Source organism: Schistocerca gregaria, chromosome X (genome assembly GCF_023897955.1).
Source record: "Schistocerca gregaria isolate iqSchGreg1 chromosome X, iqSchGreg1.2, whole genome shotgun sequence".
NCBI classification, from domain to species: domain Eukaryota; kingdom Metazoa; phylum Arthropoda; class Insecta; order Orthoptera; family Acrididae; genus Schistocerca; species Schistocerca gregaria.
Window position 1 is genome coordinate 798,576,296 of NC_064931.1, and position 13,866 is coordinate 798,590,161.

General features: G+C 43.2%; 1 protein-coding gene across 1 annotated transcript in view; it reads right to left on the reverse strand.

Annotated features, from left to right (window-relative positions):
- Positions 1–13,866, reverse strand: part of LOC126298950 (uncharacterized) — a 270,674-nt gene that overhangs the window by 119,509 nt on the left and 137,299 nt on the right. The window lies entirely within an intron of this gene.

A 13,866-nucleotide genomic window follows, 5' to 3' on the forward strand; every position in this document is an offset into this window, starting at 1 on the left:
CATGGCAAGCCGTTCCACAGGACTACATCCAGCATCTGTACGATCGTCTCCATGGGAGAATAGCAGCCTGCATTGCTGCGAAAGGTGGATATACACTGTACTAGTGCCGACATTGTGCATGCTCTGTTGCCTGTGTCTATGTGCCTGTGGTTCTGTCAGTGTGATCATGTGATGTATCTGACACCAGGAATGTGTCAATAAAGTTTCCCCTTCCTGGGACAATGAATTCACGGTGTTCTTATTTCAATTTCCAGAAGTGTACTTACGTTTCTCTTTCCTAGCATAACTGTAGATTTATCGGACAATCCTGTACCATGGCGCAATTATACACATCCAAGACACTGAGTTCCTGCTACCTACTAAGGTGATGTTAAATGTATAACATTTTGCTTGTAGGTTTATCCTCAATGTAGCAGTGATGACCAATACTGTAATTCTTTCACACCAGCAATGGCGTGCATTATGTGACAGTGACAGTCCAACACCTTCTACCACAACGTATCTGTCGAAAAGAAGTATATATATATATATATATATATATATATATATATATATATATGGACCAATGCGGAGTGCTGCAAAATACACAGCTGTCAATGTACTTGTACATCAAGAGAGAAATTTTCACTGTACAGCGGACTGTGCGCTGATATGAAACTTCCTGGCAGATTAAAACTGTGTGCCGCACCGAGACTCGAACTCGGGACTTTTGCTTTCGCGGGCAAGTGCTCTACCGACCGAGCTACCCAAGCACGACTCATGTCCCGTCCGCACGGCACGGCACACTGTTTTAATCTGCCAGGAAGTTTCATATCAGCGCACTCTCCGCTGTAGAGTGAAAATTTCACTCTAGAAACATCCCCCAGGCTGTGGCTAAGCCATGTCTCCGCAATATTCTTTCTTCCAGGAGTGCTAGCTCTGCAAGGTTCGCAGGAGAGCTTCTGTGAAGTTTGGAAGGTAGGAGACGAGGTACTGGCGGAATTAAGTCTGTGCCGATGGGTAGCTCAGACGGTAGAGCGCTTGCCCGCGAAAGGCAAAGGTCCCGTGTTCGAGTCTCGGTCCGGCACACAGTTTTAATCTGCCAGGAAGTTACTTGTACATCATCTCTTGAAGTACAAACCTGTGTGTGGCAGCAGTAATAGCTTGTCGAACGTGTAAGTAAATCGCAGAGAGACTGTACAGAGTCAGAGCCTTCTAACTGTCAGATTCTGGCGGTGGCAGAGTGCAGTTTTTTGTAGTTGTTTCACATGAATACTGTGTGTGTCCACCTACATATGTGTGAGTAACTGAGTAAAACGCTAGCAGACAAGTACACACACAGCACAATCAACTTACGACGTGGGTTCAAACTTGCGATGATGCAATAAAATGACAGCAAATATTAACACTTATCAAAAAAAAAAAAAAAAAAAAAGAGAAGATTTACCAGCCCTCTAGCAACGTTGCCACCTTGTCGCAACCTTTCTATAACTTTGCTGCAAAGTTACTGTAATGTCACAGCATTCTTCCTGCAGTGGTGCTTGGAGTGCGTTCATCTCCCCACCAGTGGACTTCTGAGAGACCTTCGTCATGGTGGGGTATAATGCAGGGGTGTCTCGGTGCCTCCGACATATCCGATGCATGTAGACGAATGCGTCAGCAACTCTCTACAATTCTGTGCTCCAGTGTGACGTTAAAATCATTCCTCATATACTGTCAAATTACCCAAATTACTTGTTTTAAATAATGCACTGTGGTGGGATATCGTTATGATTTCGTTTGTTAAATAATATGGTGTTTTAATTGTTCATTATCATATATAGATACGCACCACGTGATTCATGTCAGTCTGTGAAGTTACACATGCACAGCAAGTAGCAGCCCAGTGTGATATCCAACCTGGGTTCTGTGCTGATAAGGCCACTGCACTATTCTTGTTCTACTTCACGCTGTATACAGAGATATGTTCTACTAGCAGACAATAATAAAAAAGGTGGTCATCTTTTACACAGACTCCCACCCTTGCTCATTAAACATATATTTTAATATTACACCAGCACTGAAATAAAAGTTATGTTACAAAGAAATGCGGTACCGACAGTTTGTATATTGTAGCATTAACATAGTCAAAGCACACTGCAGTATGAATAGGTTTGCACAAGTTGTGTAGCTACTCCCACAGTGACAGCTACATCACACTAATTTCACATTGGCACTTAAATATCTATCAAATAACACAAGCTGTATCTAGTGGACTTGCCAAGTTAAGTGGAATTTTCAGATTGATTCTTGCAGCAATATGCAGAAAACCACACTCATTCTTCCTCTTCTTTTTTTCTGCTTTCGCACTGTTTATAACATAGGATGCATTCAACAGGAGGAATAGCCATCAATTGGATTACAAACATTTTTTTGCATGCACTATACACAATCCATACATTAATATGAGATCAGTCAACAGAAATTGGTACTTGACTTTAGATAGAGTGCCCTACATTTTATCTTGTGGGAAAAGGCCACACATGCATAGACAATGAAGGCCTATATGTAGTCTTTTAATCATCTGTGCTGCTCCCAGCAATGAGACGTTATTTTTTATGACAGATGTAAACCAACCACCTATATGAGTGCTTTGGTATTTCATGGAAGAAAGTCAGGGTAATTCTCGCGATAATTCCATCATCAACATAGCATATCTCTCACAAATACTAAGCTGCTGCCACACTTAATGTGCAATACACTACACAGTATGATCTATAGCACGTGACCCATAGTATTATGACTTATGACCTATCTATGAAAGAAAGTCCTACATCTAAACAAATACATCACAAGCCGTTGTAGAGGGCATGGCGGATGGTACATCATACCACTTTCTTATAGGCAACTGAGGACCTATGAACCCAATGTTGAGGGTAGATACATGAAGGAGCACTTTCATGCATACACACACTGTAATAGTGTGAAATTACGACCCACACTACATCACTAAATTTTTATTTAGTTTTATATACAAAAAATTCGTCCTCATGGAGAATGATCCAAGACTTGCTTCGCACTGTATTATGCCCTTTGGGTAGATGTGGGGAGACGATTGGGGGACAACAGCAGGTAGCATGGAGATGGGGAGGGAGAGACTATGTGCATATGTATAAACCCAACAGCTCATCTAGTCAGTAGTGCGATGTTGCTGTTCACGGGAATGTTTTATTTGACCATCTGCAGTTCACAGCATGTCATTGTCAGCATTTCACCTGCCATTCTGTTTGAGGCAGTAGTTGAAATAAAGGATGTGGTACATTGTAGGAAAGTTCAGCTGACACAATTACAGTGGCATCACTACTGTGACGGACTGTTGTTCATTGAGAACCAATTAACCAACGAGGTCAGCCCAGATCCAATCAACATCAATGTTTTCTCCATCAACATCAGCAATGAGCATCTTAGTGGTTCAATAGTAAGTGTTTTTAATTGTACAGCACTTGAACTGTTGACTCGTATGAGGAAACATAGCACATTGTTAAAACAACAAATTGTTTGAAACATAGGTGTTATGTGATGTGATATGTTCCGCTGCTGACCAGAACATCCATTAACTGAAAATGTGAAGAATGTGTTCCTTTTATTGTTTGATATTTGAAACATCACGTGTGTACTTGTTCCAAACTGGGCCATTTGATACCAGCCCACTGGTGGAATTACATATATGACGAATTTTTGTGTGTGTTAAAAACAAATATTTGTCAAATATTGCCATATGGCAGGTCGTTTTGAAGGGGGAAAATGAGGATATATTTTAAAAAGTCTTCATACATGAAGAAGTAATAAATTATTTTTTTAAAGTTGAGAAACATATATAATTCTCATAGCTAAACGTTTTTAAGCTATGGAGTTGATTGTCTGTGTTTGACTCTGCGGAGAGTGCTCTAAATTTATTGCTAACATGAGCATTGTGTCTGTCTACACGAGACGAAACTGTAATAAATCAATTTTTTCTACAAGTTGCAATGTATATTTTATTCCATTATACATATAATAATGTGTACCAGGGAATAGATTTTTTGCTACAATATGTAGAAATCAGTAATAGTATTTCCTACGAAAATTCTCTTACTGTAGCAGTAAAAGGTCTCTGGGACACAGCACGTGAGAAAAACAAAGATTCACATTTAACACTAGCTCTGGTGCAAAGAATTTCACTCCCACTTCCTTCTGGAAGTATATTTTAGACATGTACGTATTTCTGAAAGCTCCCACAGTCATTTGGCTTTCTGATTTTCAGTAGATTTTATGGAGGTTTAATATTAGCTGTATCCTTTGAAGTAATTTTTAAATTTCTGTTCTGACAAATATTATCCACAAAATATTTATCATTTGCAAGAATTACGAACAAATATTTGGAAACCACACAGCATGTCCAACCCAAGGATTGTGTGTTTCTTCCCAGCGCCCCAACCCCTCCCTTCACCTCCACAATGGAAGCACACTGTTTGATCTCTTTCACTGGTATAAAAGAACCCAACCTCTCTTAGTTTGTCAGGACATTGCTTAAAAGCTAACTGCCAACCATTAAAGGATGTCAGCCCTGCATCAAATGTTCTATATTGAGGGTGAGCTGCTGGCCCCTTGTTGCCGAGCGGTTCTTGGCGCTTCAGTCTGGAACCGAGCGACCGCTACGGTCGCAGGTTCGAATCCTGCCTCGGTCATGGATGTGTGTGATGTCCTCAGGTTAGTTAGATTTAAGTAGTTCTAAGTTCTAGTGGACTGATGACCTCAGATGTTACGTCCCATAGTACTCAGAGCCATTTGAACCATTTTTGAGGGTGAATGTCATGAACTTCACACGTTGACCTACACAATAGCGCTGATTCAAGAGATGAAAGTGGACTCATTTCCATTCTGTGTAGGTCACAGATACATTTTCATAGACGTCCACAACATTATTATATACTCTAAAGATCCAACATGATGACACATAGTATTCTTGTAAATGTCATACAATTTTGTTGTGCTGCATTCTTACTAATAAAATTCCAGCTTTTCAGCTCGATCTACAATCATTAAACGTCCTGCACAGAGTTCTGGGGTTGCGGATCAGTGTTCTCTAGAATGTCATTGTAATCTATACTAGTAACGATACACAGATTTTTTATCTCCAGTCAGAATAGCGCTGTGTCGCAGGCAACAGACCATGAATTAACCCGACAGATATACTCCTAGGTACGATAGTTATAGTTCTTGCTGTGTGTGTTTCTCTCCATTCATGTGTAAAGAATAGTTGTCAATAAACCTCTGTATGAACTCTAAGTTCACGCTGTAGGTATTTTCCGAGACGTATAAATTAAAGTCCCTTGCTCACGTCTATCTGTATATCCAGGCTAACCTCAGAAACCGCGGTAAAGACTTCGATCAGGTTTTGACTAACAGATACTCTGGTTCACAAGGGATATATATAAATATTTCGTAGAAGTCATCTTAATTACGATTAATTACAGTTAAGTTGAGAAAACGATGCCATTTCCACCTAGTGAACAATCGCCATAACTCGAGAGAGCAAGAGAGCCTCGAGAATGCAGCAAGAAAGACCTAATTTGCATCAGGTGTGGTGGTCATAAGATGGAGTGACAGGCTCAGTGGAACGAATTGTGCAGTATCACATTGAAGACAGAGTGACCTGAGTTGCAAGCAGTGAGCAAGGAAAGCGACTGACTGACTTAAGCTATGCTGCATCCATTGAGGCATTAGCACTGTAGTAAGATTATGTTGAAGATATTTTAGATGAAATTATTGTAAACAGGAAATGCCAGTGACAGTGGACTGAAGTAGCGCAAGCAATATATAATTTTATTTTAATTTATGCTTTGCATCATATTTTTATTGTGTCATTCTGTTTTATAGCATTTTCATTTGTTCATATAGTCATGAACATAAAAAGTAAATTACTACCTAAAAAAGCCAATTATAGACCCATGGAGCTAGGCAGACTTTTTGGGAATAGTAAGGGGCAACGCTCGAAGAGAGATAGTTCATTTCTTCTTTTTTATGGCAGGGTTAAAGTGGTGGTGCCAAGTGGGGGTAGATTTGATTTTCACTTCTTTTGTTTTTGGATATTAAACTTACTTAGATGAGGAGATTGGTTCACAATCCCGTCAGGAAAAAAAAAAGTGATAGGCTGTGTGGATGGAAACCATAAGACTGTCGGGTCAAATCCCGTTTGTGTCACTTCTTTTCGCTCTGTCTTTCAACCTAGCACTCAGTTCTCAATGATGCAGAGATCTGCATTTCGAAATATGAGAAAAATTTGAGACTGACGATTTCTGCTTCCCTCAGTTTAGGGATCACAACTAATACTCTCAATTCACTGCAGATTCTTCGAACAACAGGAACTGGGTTACTCAAATTCGTTACTCAATATCGCAATAAATATTACCAATAATGTAAAGATAACCAACTCATACTCAGATTATGATACGAGAAAATTTGAAATAATCAAATATTTATAACGAGTAGTTCCTCTGAAATCGGTTGAGAACAAGCGAATCCGAAATATGTGGTGTTTTATTTTTTTATTCCACAAGTAAAAAGTGCTTCCCGAAAAACTACTTCAGCAATTTTGCTTCGTTTGTATACAATATTCTCCCTCAGCAACGCAGCAGATGACTCAGCTTAAAGATTTGTGCTTTCCTTGAATCAAACGTAGATATGGTAAGGCTAGGAAGTCTGCCATAAATAGTCCACAACAAAGAACTGTGGCAATGAGTATCAACAGTGCACCATAGCATGTAATATGCTTTACGTGAGGAGTGCTGTAACATGAGCTAAACATGTGTGTTTTTCTTATTTTTTCTTTTATTTGTGCCATGTCAGCCAACCTCCAATACATATTGAACCACTCACACACACGTACACATATGACTTGTATACAGTAATTACATTGGTTGTATACATACGTAAAATTGGCCATTCAGTATGGAACACACAACATTAATGCCTCCAGACAACTTTCCTGTCGTTCGCTGCTTCCATCACGGATCACGGGAGTTACATGAAAGTGATAGTATTCAGTTACTTAGCGTTGTCCCCTGAAATACACTCATGGAAATGGAAAAAAGAACACATTGACACCGGTGTGTCAGACCCACCATACTTGCTCCGGACACTACGAGAGGGCTGTACAAGCAATGATCACACGCACGGCACAGCGGACACACCAGGAACCGCGGTGTTGGCCGTCGAATGGCGCTAGCTGCGCAGCATTTGTGCACCGCCGCCGTCAGTGTCAGCCAGTTTGCCGTGGCATACGGAGCTCCATCGCAGTCTTTAACACTGGTAGCATGCCGCGACAGCGTGGACGTGAACCGTTTGTGCAGTTGACGGACTTTGAGCGAGGGCGTAGAGTGGGCATGTGGGAGGCCGGGTGGACGTACCCCCGAATTGCTCAACACGTGGGGCGTGAGGTCTCCACAGTACATCGATGTTGTCGCCAGTGGTCGGCGGAAGGTGCACGTGCCCGTCGACCTGGGACCGGACCGCAGCGACGCACGGATGCACGCCAAGACCCTAGGATCCTACGCAGTGCCGTAGGGGACCGCACCGCCACTTCCCAGCAAATTAGGGACACTGTTGCTCCTGGGGTATCGGCGAGGACCATTCGCAACCGTCTCCATGAAGCTGGGCTACGGTCCCACACACCGTTAGGCCGTCTTCCGTTCACGCCACAACATCGTGCAGCCCGCCTCCAGTGGTGTCGCGACAGGCGTGAATGGAGGGACGAATGGAGACGTGTCGTCTTCAGCGATGAGAGTCGCTTCTGCCTTGGTGCCAATGATGGTCGAATGCGTGTTTGGCGCCGTGCAGGTGAGCGCCACAATCAGGACTGCATGCGAGCGAGGCACACAGGGCCAACACCCGGCATCATGGTGTGGGGAGCGATCTCCTACACTGGCCGTACACCTCTGGTGATCGTCGAGGGGACACTGAATAGTGCACGGTACATCCAAACCGTCATCGAACCCATCGTTCTACCATTCCTAGACCGGCAAGGGAACTTGCTGTTCACACAGGACAATGCACGTCCGCATGTATCCCGTGCCACCAAACGTGCTCTAGAAGGTGTAAGTCAACTACCCTGGCCAGCAAGATCTCCGGATCTGTCCCCCATTGTGCATGTTTGGGACTGGAAGAAGCGTCGTCTCACGTGGTCTGCACGTCCAGCACGAACGCTGGTCCAACTGAGGCGCCAGGTGGAAATGGCATGGCAAGCCGTTCCACAGGACTACATCCAGCATCTCTACGATCGTCTCCATGGGAGAATCGCAGCCTGCATTGCTGCGAAAGGTGGATATACACTGTACTAGTGGCGACATTGTGCATGCTCTGTTGCCTGTGTCTATGAGCCTGTGGTTCTGTCAGTGTGATCATGTGATGTATCTGACCCCAGGAATGTGTCAATAAAATTTCCCCTTCCTGGGACAATGAATTCACGGTGTTCTTATTTCAATTTCCAGGAGTGTATATTCATTACTCTAGACAGTAGCCCGCAAATAAAATACACTACGTCATACATACTTAATGTTACTCTTGAGAAGACGGCCCAGGATGCTAGTTCGGAAGATAGTAATATATATCTTGTAGCTGATCGTCCTGCAATATTCTCACACAGTCTAAACAACCAATGTTCTTTTAGCCCTCCACATAATTTAACTAACCTGTTCGCAGCTGTACTAATCTACATCAACTTATACGCAGTGTGTGATAACAGCAATAGATGTACTCGTATTCCAGTCGTCGACATCGGAATTGTTAGGAGTTAAACCAAGCTCGTGTGGCAAGGAGAGTATAGAAACGACGTCACACGCAAGTGTGGAGATCTGTCCAGGGAATTTCAAGTTAATGATCAATGTATAATATAGTTAATTGTCTCAGTAGACGTATTCCTTTTCTAAGTATCATACCACATCATAATAAAAAACATTATATTGGAGAAACCAACGTTTCAACCACAGTTACAGTGGCCAAAATTTTGGTTTCACCAGTGTAGGTTTTTACATTACGACATAGTACAATACCGAGAAAACTTTTATGTTACAATATACGCGTTGCAAGCACCCTTCTGCTTGCCATGATACTCACAAGCAGTCTTTATTTAGTATTCTCAGATTTGCTGACATGGGGACAAAGGCTTTTCCATATTCTTAACATTCCTTTTATCGTAAGAAAAAAGTTCCTCTGGTTTAGTGTGAGAGTTTCCACAACTCTATGTTAAGAATGCGGAGAGTACTTCTTATACCACCGTCACTTTCCCCTTTCCCTATCCAGTCACGAATGCTACACTTGAGCAAAGTTACAACAGTGTTTAGGGAAGGTTGCGACGTCGCTAGAAAGCTCGCACATAGTCTCTTTTTTGGTAAGTGTTAATATTCACAGTCATTATATTGCATCATCACAAGTTCTAACTACGTCGTAAATTGACCGCGCTGTGTACTCGTCTACTAGCATTCACATGTATAAGGGTGAACACGTTCTGTATTAATGTGATACAGCTACAAAAAATTGCACTGTGCCTCAGCCAGAATCTGACAGTTAGAAGGCTCTGATGCTGTACAGTCTCTCTAGGAAACTTTTACATGTTCAGCTAGCTATTACTGTTTGCACACACAGGTTCGTACTTAAAGACACCACGGATATCGGCAGTTGTGTATGATGTATGTATGTTTCATATCTTAATTTCATTAACATTCATAGACCGATTACAACAACGATGAAACGGGGATTTCCTGTCCATTTATCTTACAAAGTTTTCATTATTGGGACATAGTGAACCGTTACAACTTCAATTCAGTGGGCGTTGACGTCAATTGATTGTGTGTGTACTTGTCCCTAGCATTCAGATCTGTTAATCACATGTAAGAGGGTGGTAGTCATTATATTGAACGAGACTGCTCTTGATTGTTTGGGTGTCCAAATAAAATCTCATGTCTTGATGCAAAAGGCTGTGAATATGCACTTATGGGCTGTAGCTGCTGCTGTGATGTGTACATTAGTGTACCAAACACCTGCATGTCCTGCTAGCACTGTAATAATAACAAAGCCGTAAGTATAACGACATACACAAATGTTAATAATTAGAGAAGGACAAATACTTACTGCCAGGTATTGCAGCCGATTGACTTGGAAGGCTCCACATGAAATTGTTATCGTAACCTTAAGCGGGCAGATATTGGCATTTCCATCTGCATATTTACGCACCATCTTCGCACATTTGAGCCTTAAGTATCATGACGTCATAGACTATAATATCGATGTGTTACCTCATTCAGTACAGAATAATACACCGCAGACTGAAGACACTCTTTTTATAATTTCAGCTATAATTGTATGATATACAGATATGAACATAATTCTTTACCTAATTTAGGTAGTTATGCCACACCATACATAGACACAATACTTCTTAGATATTCTGCATATACACTCCTGGAAATTGAAATAAGAACACCGTGAATTCATTGTCCCAGGAAGGGGAAACTTTATTGACACATTCCTGGGGTCAGATACATCACATGATCACACTGACAGAACCACAGGCACATAGACACAGGCAACAGAGCATGCACAATGTCGGCACTAGTACAGTGTATATCCACCTTTCGCAGCAATGCAGGCTGCTATTCTCCCATGGAGACGATCGTACAGATGCTGGATGTAGTCCTGTGGAACGGCTTGCCATGCCATTTCCACCTGGCGCCTCAGTTGGACCAGCGTTCGTGCTGGACGTGCAGACCACGTGAGACGACGCTTCTTCCAGTCCCAAACATGCACAATGGGGGACAGATCCGGAGATCTTGCTGGCCAGGGTAGTTGACTTACACCTTCTAGAGCACGTTTGGTGGCACGGGATACATGCGGACGTGCATTGTCCTGTGTGAACAGCAAGTTCCCTTGCCGGTCTAGGAATGGTAGAACGATGGGTTCGATGACGGTTTGGATGTACCGTGCACTATTCAGTGTCCCCTCGACGATCACCAGAGGTGTACAGCCAGTGTAGGAGATCGCTCCCCACACCATGATGCCGGGTGTTGGCCCTGTGTGCCTCGGTCGTATGCAGTCCTGCTTGTGGCGCTCACCTGCACGGCGCCAAACACGCATACGACCATCATTGGCACCAAGGCAGAAGCGACTCTCATCGCTGAAGACGACACGTCTCCATTCGTCCCTCCATTCACGCCTGTCGCGACACCACTGGAGGCGGGCTGCACGATGTTGGGGCGTGAGCGGAAGACGGCCTAACGATGTGCGGGACCGTAGCCCAGCTTCATGGAGACGGTTGCGAATGGTCCTCGCCGATACCCCAGGAGCAACAGTGTCCCTAATTTGCTGGGAAGTGGCGGTGCGGTCCCCTACGGCACTGCGTAGGATCCTAGGGTCTTGGCGTGCATCCGTGCGTCGCTGCGGTCCGGTCCCAGGTCGACGGGCACGTGCACCTTCCGCCGACCACTGGCGACAACATCGATGTACTGTGGAGACCTCACGCCCCACGTGTTGAGCAATTCGGTGGTACGTCCACCCGGCCTCCCGCATGCCCACTATACGCCCTCGCTCAAAGTCCATCAACTGCACATACGGTTCACGTCCACGCTGTCGCGGCATGCTACCAGTATTAAAGACTGCGATGGAGCTCCGTATGCCACGGCAAACTGGCTGACACTGACGGCGGCGGTGCACAAATGCTGCGCAGCTAGCGCCATTCGACGGCCAACACCGCGGTTCCTGGTGTGTCCGCTGTGCCGTGCGTGTGATCATTGCTTGTACAGACCTCTCGCAGTGTCCGGAGCAAGTATGGTGGGTCTTACACACCGGTGTCAATGTGTTCTTTTTGAGTATATATATATATATATATATATATATATATATATATATATATATATTTTGTGAGTCGACTGTCACACGCCATTCGTCGTGTAAAAGAATTATATTTTCAGTCGTCACTGCTACATTGAAGCAAACGTTTATGCGTTTAACATGACCTTAGTGTCAGGAACTCAGTGTTTCAGAAATGTGTATTGTAGCGCTGTGGTGCAGAATAGTGTGGTAAATCTACAGCTGTGCTGAGAAAGAAAACTGTAACTATATGTTATTAGTGCAATTCTTTACGCAGTTCAGATACTTTGACGAGGCTGGGGCTATACTGTCATAGTAACATTTTTATGAACAATTCAGAGCAAACGCCTGACACCAGGATTCTCTGTTTACTAATATTTTGTGTTTTTGTGGACTATGCTATGACATCGTTATTTTATATTGGCAGAGTATCTTACCCCGCCATTTCTTACTGTGTTTCTTATTACAGTGAATAATGGAATTATAATCCCCTCACTATACAGCACCGAACTAGCTAGAATGGAGAGCATACTGCCTGAAAGGAGGCGGGCTCCTTCGTTCTCCCAACATGAAGTTCAGAGAGAAAATGACAGCGCTCACACAATCGCATTATAAAAATAAAAATTAATCAAAGGGTGGAGGTTGAGCTTAAACGTCATTGGCTGAGATATCACTGCTCCGGGCCCCACAGCAATTGGCAGACAGCGCGATCACGTAGCCATTCCACAATCTTCCGACCTCCCACTCCATTTCCCCTCCTCCCCCTCTCCCATCACCTCCACTCCCTCCTCTTGGGAGTGGCGTGATCTTGACATGTGTCGCCAGTGACCTTGCATATGACCTGCACAATTGCCCTGGCTGCAATATGACATCGGAATGTGTTGACTTTTCTGTTCCCGTACCAGCAGAGTTATCCTACTTACAAAGACCTCCCACTTTTTGGATTACACACATGTACGTGAACACTCCTGCGCTGGTCTCTACGGAGAGCTTCACCCAAATCTCTTTGTTGAAATTCAGCAACTTAGGTCTTTTTCGCCTTCGGAGTTAAATCATCATTGTCACCTCGCTTACGTATGAAGACATTTTTTGAGACATTCTCTTTAGGCGGGAGAGTGAACTCGCAGCACATTATAGTGCGGCACTTCATTGCAGGCTACCATCATTTTCAGGATTCTCCATCAATCAAATCAGGCTCCATTATTGGTGTACTCAGAAGGTACTCTTAATGTATAATCATTCATCAACCTCAAAACAACATAGCAGTCAATAAGTATCGAAAATACACCACCACATATAGAAAATGAATGGCACTTACGATCAAGGTTCTTGTTTTCTGCAACACATTGAACTAAAGAAGCAAACGTCTCATCATCAAGGAGGTTCGTTGAAACACTGTCATCATTGATCTCCACTTCGAAACGAGGGCATTTATTGCTGCTGCTGCTAACACTGTCACTGCCTGACAGCTTAATGATGGATGCTAAGGTTGGTACAAAAGTCACCTGCGAAGAATAGGAGTGCCCTGATGACAAAATGAGCCTGCTGGACCATCTTACACAGGCGCCGCCGATGGAGCGGTGGTGGGAGTAGATTTCAACCATTAGCTTTCCAGCATCCATCAAGAGCAGGCCCATGTTGCAGTGGTCCTTAGGGTCGAGTGCTAGAGGCGCGTTTGCGAAATAAGAAGACATGAGAGATAGTTTTTAAATCATTTGTTTATTATCCTATATATAGTACTTTTTCGTTATCTAATGCAGATACAAAACTATTACTGTTCATCTTCATCATTCTGAGGAGATGCTTTGAAAGACATGCATATATTTCTAGATCTCTAACGGCAGCTTTCTTATAAACCTCACGGATCCATGAAGACTTCTAACTTCTACAAACTTCACATAAACAGTTGAGTCTGTATGACCAATATTTCGAAGTAATATCGCTATAACTTCAAAATTCATTGCGTCTTCATCCCATTTGAATCCATGATAATATAAACTCAACCAT